The 12,445-nt window shown below is 33.7% G+C and overlaps 1 long non-coding RNA gene across 2 annotated transcripts in view; it reads left to right on the top strand.

Annotated features, from left to right (window-relative positions):
* LOC135967082 (uncharacterized) overlaps positions 1-12,445 on the top strand; it is a 1,183,085-nt gene that overhangs the window by 399,930 nt on the left and 770,710 nt on the right. For both annotated transcript variants that reach the window (XR_012423572.1, XR_010580944.2), the window contains exon 2: positions 11,681-11,724. This is a non-coding gene — a long non-coding RNA (uncharacterized lncRNA). The remainder of the gene's footprint in view (positions 1-11,680; positions 11,725-12,445) is intronic.

Below are 12,445 nucleotides of genomic sequence, written 5' to 3'. Positions count from 1 at the left end.
TGGTGTGGTTATTATGTTGGAGAATATCATTATTCTTAGGAAAAATATGAAGTATTTAGAAATAAAGGGCTATGAAACATGTAACTTGCCTGTAAATTGTTTAAAAATTTGCAGGAATAAACACACAGAGAGATACAGACACAATGAGTCTGAGGTTAGATGTGTACAGGTAAAACAGTTTTTTTTTTTTTTTAATTTGCAATAGTACATGCAAAAGATGTTTTAGACTAGAAGAGAGAGGTGGCACTAGAGTTAGCAAAGAATGTATGGATGGAATATGTTCTAAAGGCTGAGGCAGCATGACTTGCTTAAGGATGTTAGGAGTAAGAAAATCAAATGGATCTATAAATGCCCGTTTGTTACAAAGTTACTTATATCATGAAGCTTGTGATACTTTTCTTGCACTGTACAATCTTAGTTTGTACTAATCCTTCAAATATCAGCTGAAATTTCTTCTTTTTAAGTAAACCTTCTCTGATTATTATCAACCAGAATTGGACATGTGTTACTATCCTGAGAATAGTCTGTATTGTAAATTCCTAACATTTATGAGTAAATAAAACATCACATTTCATAAGCACTTATACAGAGGCTCCTGAACTTCTAGTGGGCTTAAGTCCCAATAAACCCATCGTAATTTGAAAATATCATAAATTGGGAATGAGTTTAATACACCTAACTTACCAAACATCATAGTTTAGCCTGTCCTATCTTAAACGTGCTCAGAACACTTACATCATCCTACAGTTGGTCAAAATCATCTAACACAAAGCCATATTATAATAAAGTATTGAATATCTCATGTAACTTATTGAATACATTACACTGTACAGTACGGTATTAGTGTTTTACCCTCATGATCATATGGTTGACTAGGAGCTGAGGTTTACTGTCGCTGCGCAGCATCATGAGAGAGTATAATTCTGGATATCACAATTTCAGAAAGAGAACAAATTTCAAAACAGGAAGCACCGTTTCTGGTGAATACTTATCACTTTCATACCATCAAAAAGTCAAGAAATCTATAAGTCAAATTATGGTAAGTCAGGACCATGTGTATATAATGTCATATACACACACAGGCACAAAAACATAGGCATGTGTGTTTCCTTCTACTTCTGTTTTTTACAATAGTGGTGTATATTAATAATTAAATAACTCTATAAGTTAAAACCCACTTCAAATGTCCAAATGAAAGTGAATTTCTAGTTTTTAATCAACTGCCCAACTGTCAATGTTAATAAAATATATTTAAATAAATTGCTTATCTTTCAGTATTTCTAATATTAAATGTGTTTTATAAACACATTACACAAATTTAAATTTGTTTCATAATCACATACCCATATTTAAAAATTTAGACTTACTTAAAAGTTAAACTCATTTTATATCTTTCTTTTCATTTGCCTTTTTATAACATAATTTCCCACTCATTTTTCTCCTTGATTTTTATCTTAGATAAAAACTATTTTTAAATTATCTTTAAAAAAATACATTTTCGGAGCCTAACTACTTGATATAGGTTAGTATATGTTTGCACCGTATTCATTAACTTTGGAAGAACATACATGTAAAGACTCAAAACCCTTGAAATTTTGTTCCATTATTTTTGAAATTTGTTGTCACAGGGGATGGTGACAAATTCATATTTTGGAAATTATGCACAAGAGCATAAAGCAAACTAATTCCATATTTTTTCAAGATACCATTTTAATGCTTGGGTGTTTTTAAATCTTTATTGTTGAAATTCAACATTTTTGTTTCTTTAAAACTCATCCTGGTATGGAACATTTCTATGTAATTTAGGCCAAAATGTTTAAAGACATATTCATAGTTTTGCTGCCTGAGAAATGGCTTCAATTTCATCATTGTTAAATATTTCATAAATTTTATTTATTTCTCCTGAAATTTTAAGACTGACATTTTCTGTCATTTTTCTGTCTTCTGTTATCTTTCTCTTATTTTAATGTTTGCCACATTTTTACTTTTCTTCTATATTAGAACATTTCTTACACAGTACTCTAAATTATTGATTAGACTTGTATCTTCACACTGGCTCCTTGAGACTGGTAATTTTATGTCTTATGCATTCTTTTTAAATGAGTTTGACACTTTTGACTATTGTTTTAGGAGTTTTTTTTTAAAGTAAAAAACATTCTTCTTTTAACTTTTAAAAACTTTTATTTTTCTGATCCTATGTGAAAGAGGTAGTGTAATTTTGACTTTTAATAAAAGTTCCCTTTTTTGTTAAAATTTGTTAGTTTTCATAGAATATGTGTCTTTTGAATATTTAAAATTTATTATACTTTTTTGTTAAGCTTTTGTTTTTTTCTTCCAAATAGAACCAATGATAGAGACATAGATATGTGATTTTCCAACAGATAGGGTCTGGAGATTGCTCTTAAATCTTCTGCCTGAATATTTTAATTCTTATGGAATCTTTTCTCAGTTTAACATCTGGAAGGCAAGTGCATATGTGCATAGAAATTCATCTGGCATGGCTCTCCTAAACTGAAATAGAATCATATCTCATTCTTTACTGCTTTACTTTCTGTCACTCGAAACTACCACCACCAAAACAACCAAAGTTGGTTTTTCTATTCATTTAATGGACCCTGAGTCTCTGAGTTAATGTAATATCAATACGAAGAATCTTCTTTCTTTTTGCAAGAGAAATTAATCTCATTCATGAGGCAAGGTGCAAGTTAACCACCACCCTCTATCAAATTAAGACCACCTGATTCCTCATTTTGGCAATCTCAAAAGTTTTCACCCTTTGTCTTTTCAGCTGTCATTATTTTAAAAATTAGGAGGGAGTTAAAAGATGTGTCAAAGGTTACTAGTTAGATGCCACTTTAAATCAGATTCAAAACAACTGCTTTTCTATCAGTTGGCCTGACTCCTATAGCCACAGTTATCTCTCAGTTCTGGGAAGACAGTTACTCCTGAGATAAGAAATATAAATTAGAAAGGAGGTTTATTGGAAAGAACACCGAACTGGGAGGTAAGAGAACTGTAGACTCACTGTGGTACTCACAGGTTAATTGTCACAGCAATCTTTCATTTTATGGCTCAACTTCCTTATTTGCCTCACGCGTGTCTTAGGCTCCATTGCTAAGCTGTATTCATCTTCTAGTTGTCTGAACCTAGGAGTTGTTTCTCTCTTTTTATTTTTTCTTTTGTATCCGCACTTAAGAAAGTTCAGACAAAGCATATTATACTTTTTTAAGTTTTAGCTTTTTTGCAAAGGCGCGTGGTAAAGAACTCTCAGGTAGCTGCTATCTGTGGAAGAAGAGGATTAAAGAGGCTCTAATTTTAGTAGAATCTCCTAGATATAATCATGTCACTAAGATATTATCATAACATACACAAACTATATTGAGAGCAATCATTAAAAATCAACATTTATAGAAATATTCGTTCTATATGGTCTACTTATCTGTCTTATTAAAATTGCTGAATTTAAGAGGAAAACATTTATACATCTTTTTAAAAAAATGCTTATAGCTTAAAACAGATTCTCCTGTAATTGAAACATATTAGTGCAGCATTCATATATTCCCATCATAGATTTGGATCCCAATAGCACACAAATTTATTGGTTCACTTAATCAACTGTTTATTAAATTCCTACTATTTCCTTGCAAAGTATTAGCCACCAAAAATACAGAGATGACACAACTTGTGCTCTTGAGAATCTCAAAGACTGAAAGGGAGAAATAGAGGTCAAATAAGGTATCTATTACATGGTGTGATGAGTTCAATGTAAGCAAATAGTGGGGACTGCAGAAAGCAAAGCAGCTTCAGCCGGAGTTCAAGGAAGATTTTTTTTTTCTACATTTAATGGTTACCTGTATCTTGATGTGTGAGGAAGAATTATAAAGTGAGTTGGTAGGGTGTCAAGCTAAAAGGAGTAAGCAGCCCAAGTGTGATGTGGTCTGGCACATTCTGAGATCCACAAAAGACTGAGGGAAGAGCATAAAGAGAAAAGAAAGATAAGCCACAACCTTGTATATCAGTTTAAGGAGTTAGAACCTTCTTGGAAATGGAAAATAATTAAATGCTTTTACTTGGAAAAGAAGCAGTTCAGGTTTACATGAAAACTTGTCCATTAAACACTTCAAACTCATGTCTAAGATCCACTTCTCATACATATCAAATGTTTTGCCTTGTTTCTTAACCATAGATTTCATGCCCACTTTCACAGTAGTCTAGCAAATGTGTAGTCAGATGCTGCACAGATGTGCATGTATGGGAAGCACCGATATAATGCCAAGTTTTACCTAAAAAGATCTGTTTGTGGCTTCATGAAGGTCATTTACAAGGAGGAACTGTACAGACTCCTTAATCATCTCGCTATATATATCCTGAGCTCCCTAAAGGAAGGGATTGTGTCATTTTTTCATCCTCAAAACTACCACATTGCCTTGAACATAGTAGTTAATAAATATTTGAATGGATGAATGAACTAAGAAAACATAAAATACAGTGAGAAGCATAGGAAGCTAGTTTCAGCAAATTGTTTTTATCCCTATATCCTATTTCATATTCATTGAAAAGTTCTCTCCCTTCTGTTAGCCCAGCATTTGTTTTTGTCACATGGTTTATCAATGTTGCTAATGAGCTGTTAATTAGCTGCCAATTCTTGTACAATTTAGAAGAAAACGGCGGAGAAGGCTGTTCAAAGGAATATGCCTCGATGATCTTGCCTATTTGTTTTACATGTCCAAGGTCCTGTAGTACAGAGATGTTATACATACATAAAGTTACCACAGGCTCACTGAGTATGGCTATGACTAGATTATGACTTCATTCAAAATGACTAATACAGTTTTATAGAAGAAAGATTCTCTGTCATAAAGGCAGCATGTTAGTGAAGGAGGGTCTAGGTTAGCAATAGCATCACTTAATGGGAAAAATACACAAACATTCCCACACACAAACAATGGACCCCCAATCATAGGTTTGAATCTTAGTTTTGCTGTTTACTAATTGTGTTCTCTTGGCCTAGTTGCTTCACGTTTTTTATCTCATCTGTAAAATGGGAATGATGTTTGCCTCTAATGATTTTCGGCTGTGAAGAAATACAGATAACATAGGTAAAGCATTAGCAGAGTCTTTGCATATGAATGGATCTCAAAAATGATTTTTTTTTCTTTCCTATAATGATGAGGCATAGTGTGTCGGTAAATCATGTACTCTTTTCTATGATTATCTTAATGACACAAACATGACTTATATTTTCTTCTGATAGTTCCCTCAAGGTTTCTCTCTTTTTTTTTTTTTTTAAAGGCAAAGTCTGGCTCTGCCACCCAGGCTGGAGTGCAGTGGCGCGATCTCGGCTCACTGCAACCTCCGCCTCCCAGGTTTACACCGTTCTCCTGCCTCAGCCTCCCGAGTAGCTGGGACTACAGGCGCCCGCCACCACGCCCAGCTAATTTTTTGTATTTTTAGTAGAAACGGGGTTTCTCCGTGTTCGCCAGGATGGTCTCGATCTCCTAACCTTGTGATCTGCCCGCCTCGGCCTCCCAAAGTCTTGGGATTACAGGCGTGAGCCACCGCGCCCGGCCTTCTCAAGGTTTCTCTACCAGCACATTTTCAGATTTTTTCTAAATCTTATGATTCTAATTTATCTAATTTCTTTCATGAAGCTCTGACTCACTAAAACGTGTTCACTTTTTGCAATCAAAGCATGTATCACACAACTTAGCCCTTTAATGTATACTCATTGTAATTTAATGAATTATCCACTAACAGCCTTAAGTAAATTTCAAATTATTGGGGTGAGAGAGAGAGATCAGTTCAATTAAAGCCTGTCTTTTCCCCAGACTACGTGGTAGCTCTAAATTGTTTAAAGATAGGTGATTATTTAGGAAACTCACTGGGTTTAAAGTAGACAGAGATAGAGATAGTAAGGCTTGTGTAATATTCCGTATGTCACTCCATACTTTCAAGCCCCGTTTCATTTTGACTGGGCCATTTGACTGTTTTCGCCAATGAACTATGGACTGAAATGTGTCATTTCCAGCTTGAGGCAGTGAGACACTCAAGTGCTGTTTCTCAGTCTCTCCTTTCCCCTACCTTGAAAATCAAAGAGCCGGCAAATTCTAAGTGCTGTAACTGTAAGGTGGTAGAAACTTGGTCTGGTTCCCTTAGTAACCACATGGAGTAGCTTCTTCATTCTAATTTTTCCAATCCCTTCTACTCCTCAGTAAACATGTACTGTGATTGAGCAAGAGATACTTGCTGTAGTAAGCCATTGAGATTTAGGGTCTAATTTATTACTGTATCATAACCTAGTCTATCCAAATGAATACCTTCTTTAAATATATTTTCCTTTTAGGAAATGATTACTCCTCTACCATTACTGACAAATATATTGAGGTAAAGAACTGATAACCTGGTTTTTATTTAACTGTAAGTATTTTGATAGATAAACACAGTTATATGTCACTTAACAACGGGGTTGGGTTCTGAGAAAAGAATCCTTAGGCATTTTTGTCCTTTTGCTATCATCATAGAGTATTCTTACACAAACCTAGATGGTATAGCCTACAACATACCTAGGCTATATTGTGTAGTCTATTGTTCCTAGGCTACAAACTGTAAAACATGTTAACCGTACTGAATACTGTAGGCAATTTTAACACAATAATATGCAGTGTTTCTTAGAACAGAACATTCTTATGCATATCCTCATTTGTATATAAACAAATAAGCATACTTACATCCAAAAATAAACTTTATGCTACTACTAAATTAAGAGTGTAAGGATTTTTTTTTTTGTATTTTTAAATATCTAAAATAATTTTAGAGTTTACCGTAGTATTTTCCACACTCAGTTCATCATAATAATCACTTGGTATCTTTCTTTAAATATATAGATACTATATTTAGGTCCCACCCTAGCCCAAATAATTAGAATTTACAGAAAGACAGTACAGAATATAGCTTTCTTAAAAGCACCTCAGGCTAATTTTTTGGTCAAGAAAGTTTGAAAAAATAATATTTTACTGTGGAGTGGAGGATGATAGTTGGGGTTTGATAAATGAATTGCTAACACAAAAGCACTTCATGAAAATAGTTTATAAAAATAGTGCTAAATATGGTATAAAAGATCAGTTAAAGTAGACACTGTCTAATCAATAGGTCCTCAAACTCCTGTATATAAAAAATACTGTAACACCACATTACAGCCATATAATTAATGTTCTAAAACTTAAAAATATACTTTCACATATATTGCTTTATTTCATATGATTTCCATATGGTTAAATAATATTACTGTTATCTTCTGTCTATAGATAAGAAAACCTAGGCTCTGATACACTATGTTTTGCTTCATGTTCACATAACCAAAGGCTTTTCTAGTAAAGTGATGTTTGAATAGAAGCCTAAGATAGTCACACTTTAAGGGGTCAAAAGAAGGAGAAATGTTGGAAAAAGTCATCGACATAATCTTGGAAATATTCTGAGTTAATCAATCCTACTCATTTCCTAAAATTGATTATTGTCTGTCTTAATTAAGGGTAAGAATTCTTCAGGTGGTGTTTGAGAGTTGATGACATTTCCTAAGAGTGATAAAAATCATTTGCTCTAGAGCCAGACCGTCCCAGTTCAATTCTTGGTACTATTCCTTAGCAGTTGTGTAGCTTTGGGGTTGTCACTTTATTTCTCTGTGCCTCAGTTTCATTATGTGAAATGATAATAATATTTAAACCCATATTATGTTGTATACGGATTAATTGGGCAATACATGTAAAACACTCAGAAGAGCACTGACATGTAGTAAATATTCAATAAGTGTTGCTTATTTCATGGTTGGAGACACTAGCAGGCTCTGGCAATCTCTTTTTCTATTTGACAGGGAAACAAGAAACCCAATTATGATATTTCCTACATTACAGTCTCATCCTCATGCCTTGTTCACAGCAGTTGACTAAACTGTGTTGAGCCATGATGAATGCACAATACTTCTCAAGCTTTTGGGTGCATCACAATCACCTGGAGGCACTGCTACACCACAGATCACTTTGCTCCACCCCCAGAGTTTCTGATTCTGGTAGTCTGGATGATGCTGAGGTTCCTGCTTTCAAACCATGGTCTGGACATGGAATGGACAATCAACTCAGACTATGGAGAGATTTGAGACTATGGAGAGATTTGAAAAAAAAGTTTAAGGGACCTGGGCTTTCTGTTGTTGAGTTAGGGAATGGCAGAAGGCAAAACAATTAAATGAATGCTACCACTATGTCAATATTTTATTAGATGGTATATGTGTGTGTGTGTGTGTGTGTGTGTGTGTATAGTTTTAACTTGGGCATGCCTATTCTTAGTGATATTTTCTAAGTTTCTCTGTTATATTTTACCTTCTCAGAATACTACTATTTTTATTTGTCATAGATCCAGGGCCCTGTGTCACTATTAGTGTGATATGATGTTTCTCTGTCCTTAGAACAAGGATTACGTTTCAGTAAGAATAAAAATCGCCAGGGTGGTGGTTAAAATGCTGATTTCTAGGCGGCAAATAGGACTCAATAGGTTTGGCCAAGAGCCCAAAACTTAACTTTTCTTGGACAAACCACATTAATCTGATACAAATGATTTGTGGCCCACATGTGGAAATTCCCTAGATTTTTGTTCAAATTCCATCTGCTGTTGAAGCAAAACTATTGCATTTTTTCATTTTTAAAATGTAATTTTTATTTTTAGGTGACCTTTCAGTCCAATTTGTTACATTTTATTAAAATCTGCTTGGTCTATGTCTTTTTTCCAATTTCAGCATTTGGTATAAGACATTTATAGAAAAGTGACTTGAAAGCAATTTAACCACAAGTTCAGCCAAATTAATTTAAGGAGAGTTTAGTAAACAGCCTTGCTTTCCGTACTTAAGTGATCAATTTCAACACCTGCTTTTCCTTCCAGATGGAGTTAATTAACATTAAAAATTATTGCCGATAGCAGAGGCTTTTTTTTGATAACTCACAGCCTTCCAGCTGCATCCAGATTCCTACACTTCTGAAAATTAAAAACAACACGCAAATTTATTGTTGAACTATTTCAAGATATGCACATAAGTAAAACCTTAGAAGAAAGAAAACTTACAGGTGCAAAGTGTATCCTACATGTCAGGCATTTTAACATATAAGATCTGGTACACTCCTCATAACTATCTCAAGAGGGGTGTTATTCTACACACGCTTAAAATATAAAGAAACTGAAAATTAGAAAAGTTGTGTAACATTTTGGATGTTATGCAATTAGTAAGTAGCAGAGCCAGAATTGCTATTTAACCAAAGTCAACACTTTGTCTACAATTCTAGACTAGGCTTAGACTGAGGTGAAGATTTGAAATTTTAAAAAGAAATCCTCAGGGAGTATGAGTTAAACTAATTGGTGTGAGGTGGTTTATACTGAGATAAATATTGCATTTTAAATATTATGAATTATGTGTACATATATATGTCTACATAAAGTGCCCGTGAAGCTGCACTGTGATGTGGTGACGCCTAACTATTCCATAATTGTAGTTCACTAAGAGCACTGAGAATTGCTTATGCGTCAGACACCAGAGTAGGGGTGAAGAAGAGGTCAAAGCCAAGGAAAGGTAAAACGATTATTACAATGGAGTCTGCAGTAATGAGGTATAGGTATTGTGAGTTCAAAAAAACGAAGAGGTATTTAGTGAGGAAGTGGCATTTTAGGTATAAACAGTTGCTCCTCACACTAAACATTAAACCCGTCCATAATCCTCATTTTAAAGAGGCATTTTGCTGATTTATAACTGTTATTTATAAAAGGTAGCTTTATAAACAAGTTTGGAATAAATAACTTTATAAGTAAGTTATTCATTCAGCTTTTTTATCACACTGAATTTCATGGTATCAGTCCAATTCATTTAAATGTTATAATAGAAGAAATATCTTTTAAAAATACCTGAAATATCCAGCACTTTCTAGTGATTGTGAAGGAATAATACAGTTAAGAACATTGTCCATCATCATCTTATAAAAGATCCATCATCTATAGAAGTCTTTCATTAGAAAAAGCGGTGGCTTTTTCAAATAATTTATTGATAATTGGGGACTATTAGGGAATGTAGTTAATATACTATTCTAAGGGAGATATATGATATATACACACATTTATAGATGTACATACACACATACACATATCCACAGTCAAATCTATTTGTAGTACTTATGTTCTATGAAGTCACCATGAATTAGCACATACTGGACCATTGCTCCTGTGGGAAATACAGGACTAGGTTCCTGCCAGCCTGAGATTACAACATTGTTGTCAACTGACATACATAATTTTGTTTTATGTGTAAGGATATCTTAATTAGTATATATTGTTGATTCATGGGCATTGCACTTATGGTACCCAGCACTATACCTGGTGCCTGAACAAAGCTTACCTACCACACACATTTTCTCCAGAAGGCACATCACAGGCTCCTTGTGCCCAGAGTGGGATAAAGCATTTTGGCACTGCACTTCCGAGCCACTTTTAACAGTAAAATCCTCAACAAAAACAAAAAATGAGAAAAGTGTGATGCTAAATAGACCATGAAAAGGGCACTTGTGTACAGTATGAGAGCTGAAACAAGAAGGTCAACCATTGCCTTGTTCAGCCTCAGGGAAGATACATTGTTGGGTAATTCAGAATTTTTTCCATTCTGCATGTACGCACAAATGACCTCAAAAGTGCCACAAGTATTGATTTGGTGGTTACAAATAAATTTTAGCCAATCTGAAGTTTACAAATATCAAATCTACAAATAATAAGAATAGAATATTCATGAACATATGTCACTTTAAGTTATTGTAAATAGAGTAATCGCCTCCATAACCACAGTGTAACTCTCTAACTGTAGAATGTCTCATCTTTTCCTTTAGGTACATATCTCATAGGTACTTTATGTTTTTAAGGTTTATAAATAATTATTCGCCATCTCATATGTCATCATTCTGGGCTGAGAACTCTGCAGGATTTTTAAGATATTTTAAATCACATAGATTATTCTGAAGCTAAGGGCTCTAATAATTCAGTTCCTGTGATTCTCTATACTTTATTGTCCACCAAGTATTAAGACTGATATTTTTGAGTTGAAATTCTCAATGTGTTTTGCTGGGAGTCAGCAAACTGGCCTGAAGCCAAATCCTAGTGAGCTTTCTATTTTTGTCAGGAATGTTTAATTGGAACACAGACACACCCATTTACTTACATACAACCATAGTTCAGTACTTGGGAAAGAGACTGCATGCCTGTAATGTCTAATACATTTGCTATCTGCCCCTTTAGAGAGAAGTGTGTCAATCCTCCTGTCATGACATAAGGCTACAATAGACTTTTATCACATCTGAGGAGACAATTAAGTAGTCAGAGACTCTAATTAGAACTATTTTTTCTCTTTAATGCACTTTAACCCTACTTGATGCCTTCAAACAGTTTACTCCTTTGTCATATATTTTGAAGATGTGTTTGTACAGATTTGCCTATCTATGGAGAATCTTGGTCATTCCAAATAATCAAATTGCTTAGAGTGATTGAAATGCATTTTGTCTGAATGCCATATATTTAAATCATAGCTGAGTTAATGTAGCTATAAAAATATAATATGATTTTGAAGTTTACTATGAAATACTCAGTTTGTATATTTTTATTTTTTCAGTGTCCATTTTGCTTGGAGATGGATGCTAAGATGTAAACTGACTGGTAAGTGACACCGCATTTCTTAATGATGATGTAATTTTTGAAACCAGAGATTCTGTGTTTATTCTGACACTCTGGTTCTTAAAGCTGGAAACCAAGAACTATGACTTATGGTGATTGGAATATTCTGTTGTTTTCCTACAGATAAAGCACTGAGATAAAGATTTTATTTTTATTTGTGCTCACTGAACAAGAAATTTAAACAGTTCAATTTGCAAAGTGGAAAAAAAATTATTTGGATTATAGTCAATGTTTGTGTCAGTCATGAATTAAATCTGAAAGGAAAACAAAGGTTCGTATGAGTAGAAGGAAAGAGGAAAGATAGGGAAACTAACCTAACAGGAACTATCAACCAATAAGTTCTATAATCAACGTAATTTGCTTAGAGTTTATGTTCTTTAAACTTATTAATACTTCATGAAAAAAATTGAACATATCTCTGAAATTCATTATTCTTGTATGTGGTTTCTACCTTATTCCATAGAAATATGGAAATAAATGATTTATTTTTGTTCTAGAATTTGAATGGATGACGTTTTGTTTCCTTTATGCACCAAAGCGTTAGGTTTGCCAAATTTGCAGCATGCACGTTTAAAAATGCACAAAAAAACAATTATGTTTTTTGATACATTTTAAAATCAAGTATTAATAATTGTCAAGGTTACTAGAACCTGTTAGTTTTATCTGGGAGTTAATTTTAAAATACACGTTTCTTTAGAGTTAA

This window comes from Macaca fascicularis, chromosome 14 (assembly GCF_037993035.2).
Source record: "Macaca fascicularis isolate 582-1 chromosome 14, T2T-MFA8v1.1".
NCBI classification, from domain to species: domain Eukaryota; kingdom Metazoa; phylum Chordata; class Mammalia; order Primates; family Cercopithecidae; genus Macaca; species Macaca fascicularis.
The sequence above is the reverse complement of the archived record's forward strand: the minus strand, read 5'-3'. Positions and strand labels throughout refer to the sequence as shown.